The 7468-nt window shown below is 38.4% G+C and overlaps 2 long non-coding RNA genes across 2 annotated transcripts; both read left to right on the top strand.

The window, feature by feature from the left end:
- Positions 1-1443: 1443 nt before the first annotated feature.
- Positions 1444-3798, top strand: LOC134638442 (uncharacterized). The gene is made up of 3 exons (XR_010095252.1): positions 1444-1598; positions 3444-3633; positions 3732-3798. It is a non-coding gene; the product is annotated as an uncharacterized LOC134638442 (long non-coding RNA).
- Positions 3799-5463: 1665 nt separating this feature from the next.
- Positions 5464-6056, top strand: LOC134638485 (uncharacterized). Its single transcript, XR_010095258.1, has 3 exons — positions 5464-5482; positions 5587-5688; positions 5831-6056. It is a non-coding gene; the product is annotated as an uncharacterized LOC134638485 (long non-coding RNA).
- The last annotated feature ends 1412 nt before the right edge of the window (positions 6057-7468 follow it).

A 7468-nucleotide genomic window follows, 5' to 3' on the forward strand; every position in this document is an offset into this window, starting at 1 on the left:
TTTTAAAAGTTCGATGTATGAGATCCCTTTCTTAATAAAAAATCTAATAATCTGTTAGTGAATACCAACACAGTATGTAGTATAGTAAGTGAATCAGTCTATAGAAGTGTCAAAAATATGGAAATGATCAATTCATTAAATATGTTTTTTTTCTTTCAAACAACTTTACATACATTATATCAGTATTCAATATAACAAGAAGCCTTTACAGTAAGGTGCAAAGAAAATACAGCCTGTTTAAATTATAAGGTTTTACATATCAGGACATAACAATATTATTGTCCTTTGTAGTGCTTACAACTGTGTAAATACATCTGCAGATGAATGACTGAACTTGATGTTTTGTCATGACATGTCCTCCTCCTGTGCATCTCCTGTGCCACTATGTACTTTGTAAAAATTAAGGCAAAATGAAGAAGCAGTGTGTGAAAACTATTGTAAGTAGACACATACTGTTTCCATAGGTAAATGAAAGCCAAGTCTTGTCATCAGCAAGTGTGACTATCTCTAAAAGAGCATACGTTTTGTTACTTTGCTAGTGTGGATATGTGTTTTAACATAATATCATGGAGGAAAGACAGTTATCAAAGAGATGCGGCTCCCCTACCATCTGGGAAGGGTTATAAGGCCATTTAAAAATAATTTGAAGTCCATCATTCAGGAGCAGATATCCCAGCAAATTCACCCTAAGGTCAGAGAGTGCAATGTTTTGCAATGAAACCTGCAATATAAATAAATAAATACGTAGATAACACTAGAGCTTCACCTCAGACTCTTTAGACCTTTGTTAGCATGTAAAATGTTAAAGTTCACGATAATAAAAAAGACTGAAAAAGTATGGCTTGTTCGGAAGATTTGCCAGGAGAAAACCTCTTCAGAGAAACCCCCAAAAGTTGATTCTGTTCATCTGGACGTAGCGTTTTCAGTGGGAGAAACGTTTCGTCACTCATCCAAGTGACTTCTTCAGTCTCAGCTGACTGCAGGTTTCCCCAATCTTATAAACATTACATTTGCCAACACGTTCTCACTCCCAACTCGTCAAATGTGTGACGCATGGTCAGGCTCCCTCTGCTTCACTTATCGACGCGCAGGGTACCCCCCTGGCGTCGAGAATTGACGTGCAGGGTCCTCCTATTGAATCCTATACTGATCCCTAATCGTTGTTTATTGACGACAAGAGATTTCCGCGGAAGAGCCTGTTGTCCGTATATTTATATATTTCCAAAATCACATAGTGACGTGTACTGAACACAATATATTATATAATGTAAACAACTACCTGAGAAACAGCAGATACAGCAGATAAATTAATTATAGGCCATTACTTTTGTATCGTTTATTGCATTTATGGAGGGAGAGGTGTATGCTGGGTAATGGCACAGCTAGCGACCGGGTGACTTTATTCACCCGCTTCGGCTGTTACCAGTCCATACAATGGGCGTTATTAGCAGAAATCAGTCCCATAGATGTGGGCCATCCACCTGCTAGATTGTTCAGAAGGTTGGTATCATCCATCCAGATGGAGGATCACTGACAGGAGCGTGGAAGATTCCAGAATCCACTCTGGCTGGAATCCGGTGGATACAGCAGTGTTACAGGTAAGACCATTTAAACGGACAGCATTTATAGAATGACTATTAAAAGTCAGCGAGTGTCAATAATGTAAATGTGGTTATGTTAGTAATACACCGAGTGCTGATATAACAGCTTTAAGATGCATTTGTAGATATTATTACGTGTTTTACCGTCTTTATGGTGCTAGCTTAAAGTTACGGTGTAAACGTTAGCTTATATTGTAGTAAAGCTGTTACTGTTTAAACGATGTTAGCACAGAAATATTAGCTTCTGTCATGACTGATGAAGTTACTAGTTAATAAAGTTTCCAGTAAAGTGATTAATCGCAGCCACAGATTGACAGTAAATATCCAGATTAGCTTCAATTCATCTGTAATAAATATGTGCAAGTTTCAGTGCTTCGTTTAAACTGTATGATACTTATACTGACCCAGGGTCAGTGTAAAATACAATCCTAGCTGTGTGAACAAAGCCTGGCTCTTTTAATCCTGCATGACAAACCTCAGGATGCAGGTTCTTATTACTCTTTCCTGCTGGCACACCTGTCACACCTGAGAGTCAGCTAGAAACTTACAGTGACGTGGACATCATGCAAAGACTGCCAGACTGTAATACTGTAAATGATCAGTGACTCAGGTTAACACTAAACTTTAAACAGTCCCTCTGTGTCTCTGTGTGTGTTGAACATTTAGGATTGAGTCAGGCTGCATCAGCTGAATGTGTTATATGTAAATATCAATATTTTTTATTCAGGTGTGGGGATAATATGTAAGACTGCAGTGAAGTGATGTACCAGATTAATCCCTGGCCAAAGGTATTGTACTTAAATCAGACTACTGATCCAGCCACATCAGCCTTTTGTGAGGTCTGTTTAAAGTAGACTAAAAATGAATTCCAGGTTCCTGAGAGGTGGACTGAGAGCACAGAAACACATGTTCATACATACAGCTGTAGCAAGCTTACATTAATTTTAAATAGATTTGTTACTCTGATGTCTGTCTCTCTGTTAGTCCTCTGACAGACTGGTACCTGTCCAGGTGTGCTCTACCTGTGACTACTGGGACAGGCTCTGGCTCCTGTAATAGAAATTTTCTATTATTCTCATTTAAAGTATTTAAGTGCTTATGCATATGCTTAGTTGTGATACTGTTATAGACTGTTCAGTGAAAGTTTCTAAAACTAGATGAACTTACTTCAGCATCAGCAGTTTGAGAAAACAACTCCCTTTACAGGTGCTGATAAGGCACAAAACAGCATAACCATTGATCCGTTAGGTTTCATAGCGAGGCGCGTGAAGTGTGGTAGGATCAGTTTGTAACTTCCTCCCTCTTCCTTGGAATGCATAAAGGAGTGGGAGCAAGACTTCTGTGGCAGAGCTGACATGATTGTGAACTGTGATGTTTGATGTGTGTTGGCTCTCCTCTACGCAGTAATAAATAGCTTGATCACAGCTCTTTCTGTGTTGCAGACTTTATTTACAAACTTCCACGACACCCCCCACCCTCCCACTGTGAACATGAATTGAATATTCAGAAGAAAATGAATGGATAGACTGACATTTGTTTAAATACTTCTAGAAATCTGAGCTGTTGGTGTGGTAATAACATTAGAGCTGGCAATCTTTCTTACTGAATCTCTACTGTGAGTCATGTTACCTGAGATTAATTCTATGTTTACCTGACAGCCTGGACAGATGTGCTGTGTGAAGGATGTAAATCAAATCAGATCTTAACTGCTTACATTTAAGGAGCCTGTTCATATTTAATTGTAATATGAACCAATGATTTTTTGATTGCTGATTCTAAGAGAGTCTTTCTGGAAATCCTGTTTGACTTTTTGTCATTTTAATTCTCTTTTCCATTTTCCAGAACAGTTCTCCACAGTCGCTGTCCACATGGGTCAGTGGGACCAAGCAGCGCTCTGCTAATGTGAGACTCTGATCAGCAACATCCAGCAAGACCCAGGCAGCGTTTTCTATCTCCCAGCTGGTGTTTTCTGTTTGTGACTGGAGAGTCAGATCTTTGTTGAAGCTGGAGGAACAGCCTCACACTTGCAGAGGTAAGTCAGTTTGTAGAGATCTCTCCCATCTTGACTTTTATGTGCTAGATTTCTTATCTGAAACAGTAATATTTCAGTGACTGCTGCTTATACCACAGGATAATACACGCTACTGATCCCTGATGGGAGAATCATCACCTCTGCCAACAAAGAAGCCTGGTGGATGTTTGTTTACAGTCTGATGATGGGAAATCATGCTCTACATCTGCAAAGTGTGTCTCTTGATTATTATTCATACACAGTAATGTGAATTATGCTTATATCTAGTATAACTGGACCAACCTGGTGCTCTTCATTTATGGAGGCTGTTGAGTCTGAATGTTGGATGTTGTGTATCTTGTGTTCTCTGGGCTTTGTTCTCCTCAGTCTTTTTGCAGGATCAGAAAACAAAACCAGGATGACCGTAAATGTTTCTTCTCCAGTTGGATGATGATAAGACCGTGACACGGTATGCCACCTTTAGTCTTGTGATGAAGCAAAGCTCAGGACGAAGTATGATTAAATGGTACCCACATGTGTGCTGCTGAGAAGGATGTACAGGGGCACCTGCAGCCAAATCCAAGCCTCCTCAGGTTAGTTGTAGTTGCAGAATGCTATAGGACTGAGACAGCTGAGGCATCAAATGTTTGATTAAACGGATGAAAAAGAGAAGTTTCTTCCCTATAATTATCACCAAATTTCCCCTTGTGGGACAATTAAAGGATTATTCTATTCTATTCTATTCACTTTTTAAAATCTTTAGCAACTTCAAGTCTGTCAGCGTGCTGAGGTCACAGAAACAAGAAAAGAAGCTTCAGACTTCAGAGTGTTGTTTACAGTTTTCTGTCATCATGATCTCCCCTGAAGTTTATCACTATTAGGCAAGCAGTAAGTCAACAATACTGTAATGATGATTCTGACTTTGGTCACTGTTGCATAATATTTTAATAATATACAATTATTTTTTGTAATTCATATTTTTTCTGTTAATCAAAAATTTACTTTGTGAAATTTGTATTTGAGAATGAAGAATGTGACAATATATTTTTGTTCAATATTTAATTTCTTTCAGTTGCAATTGTTAAATGAAAAAAAAATAATTTAGCAAACTAATTTATCAAAAATATATATACATATATCTGTATTAGTTTTAATACATTAATTTGACACCTGTATTGAAAATACCATATTGTATTCATACAGAATCAGTTTGGTATCATTGTTTGTCTGATTGCTGAGACTAAGAGCTAGTTGGATCTGTTTAGATCTAAAGTATCCAAAGTTGAGCTCTAATGTTTCTTCACCCCTGTGTGTGTGATATGTGATTTCCTACATGCTGACAGAGCACAGCGGCAGTTTGTGCTCACAGATGGTGACGGTGTGGAGAGACGGTGGTGTTTCCTCTGAAGAACCAGCAGAGTCACCAAGGGCACCAGTCCATCTCACCACCTTGACTTGCTGACTGATGCTCGTCTGCACTGCACAGAGGAAATCAACTGACCGAGGTTTGTCCAGTGACGTGTTATGAAATGTATATTTGTTTTGTGCTTACAGATATGTTTTTCTTGACAGAGGCTCTGCAGAGGTTAGACAAAGCAGAGAAAATATGTGCTTTACATTTTACTGTGATTTACTGGGACATTTGTTGCCTGATGTTCAGCAGGAATGGAGGAATGGAATCAAAGGGAGATGTTTTTGATGTTTTTGTAATGTGAGTAAATCTTCGTATTATTTATTTGCTTGGTTATTTTAGGAGTGTTTCTGGGTGAGGGAGAGAGGAGTCATCATCCAGGTAAAGTGACGTGGATCAGTGGATACACTTGTCTCCCCTTTAAAGGAGATAGAGAGACGATCTGAGTCATCCCTAAATGTTAGTGCTTTCAAATACACAATCATTTTTAAAGGACAAAAACGAACATCCAACTTTGACTGTAATACAATTAAATTTTTGCATGTGTGTTTTCAAACTCTCAGATGGGCAGGATATCAGTCTTGGACTGTCTAACCTGCCGGAGCAGCACTGAATGACCACCACACATGAGCATGTTCCTGCAACATTCAGCAGCTTTGCTTTTGGTAAGTAGAGTTACCTAACTACAGTAACTATAAACACATGCCATCCATTTCTAACAGCCTGGTTACTTCCTGTCAGTTTTTTTAGAAACCATGTGGTCACCTGACCTAACACTGTTTCTTCTTCTTCCCCTTAATGTTGAAGTGTCAAATGTCCAACAGCTGGAGAGGAAACTAAACCAGTACTGGGCTGTTTCACCAACACGTGCCAGATGCTGTTCCTTCATGGTGACATCACCAGAGACAGCCCCGCCCACCTCAGGACCTCGCCATTGATCATGATGATTATAATGATGACAGCGAGCGGAACTAAGACTGTACAAATCCACGACCAGAATGTTTAGATAGTTTCTAATTATTAATGAATACTGAGAGCCTCTTTCTGTGTTTTGTCTGTTTTGGGTTGTTTTTTTTTTTACCTCATTTGTTACTAAGAATGTTCACCAAACTCACACAGTTTACATTCTGTATGTTTCCATCTTTACCAGCCACACTCTGCCTGCATTTAGAAAACAAACCTTAGAAATCGTCGTTTTTCTCTTTTGTAATTTTGTAATTCAGTGAATATACTGCGCTGCTTCCTTTTATTGCATCACACATGGCTTTAAGTTTTTCAGTGTCCAGTTATTTTTTACTGCTGTTTGAATTCTCTGTATGTTTGACCCTGTAGACTGTTTAATGGACTGCTTGTCTTCCTGTTTGTAACCACTGCCTGTTTTTGACTAAAGATTTGGATTTCTGACTTTAACACACTGCGTGTCCTCCATTTGTGTCCTCTTCCTCTGTGAATGTGTTGCATGTGTCACAGATTCATTTTATTAACAGCTTTCCCACAGTGAATTGCATCAGCATTCATTCACAGCACATTTCAAAAGGATTCAGATTAATACAGTGATCTTATAGTCAGAATTATCCTGACAGACTGCCACTGTAAATTATCTTTCATCAAGTCAATTTTAAAGCTCAGTATTTCAAAGCAGGCGTTATGAAGAATCATATTGGCATTAGGACTGTAACAATATGTACATACAAAGTCAGTTTTTTAATTATGCTAGAATATTGGAAGACAATCAACTTTTAGTGTTTTCTGTATATTAATTATACTGAAACAGAGATGGTGACCCTAACTGTACAGAAGTATACTAAACAACTGACAATCTAACAAACATTATTGGCCTGAGCCGTCATGCACAGTGAGTCTGATCCTGTGCTGTGAGAGTCTGACAAGCATGTTTCTGGTCAGTTTGGAAGAAATAATATCACAATGTAGATCTTTTTTTCAATATTCCTTCTCTTTTACAACATAAACTGTGATCAAAGCTACTTATGTTCACAGCATGTAATATTAGTGACAGTCCAGGGCATTGTGGTCTGTTGAGCTAGGGTTAGGGTTAGCAATTCAGACATATGTAATCAATATTACTCTTGCTGGATATAACAAACACCTAGGAATTCATATTATAATTTGATTTTCATGAAATATTCATGTTCAGTATCAGTCATTTTATATTATAACTACGTATCCACCCAGGCTCATGGTGGGGCAGGGCTCTGTCCTGGGATGCTTGAGTGAAAGGTAATGTACACCTTGACCAGGTATCCAGTCTGTCACAGTTGTTTTCAATATTTGGTTAAAAAATATGAGTGAAAACAAAAATCTAACTAGGATTCTTGCATATGATGGATGAAGTCTGTCTTTGACTGTATTGTCCAGCTGATCCATCAAACCCCCAGCAGGTAAACCTTATCATGACATAACACAGTAACAATGTAAAAAATTAAA

The sequence above is a fragment of the Pelmatolapia mariae genome, linkage group LG1, assembly GCF_036321145.2.
Source record: "Pelmatolapia mariae isolate MD_Pm_ZW linkage group LG1, Pm_UMD_F_2, whole genome shotgun sequence".
NCBI classification, from domain to species: Eukaryota; Metazoa; Chordata; class Actinopteri; order Cichliformes; family Cichlidae; genus Pelmatolapia; species Pelmatolapia mariae.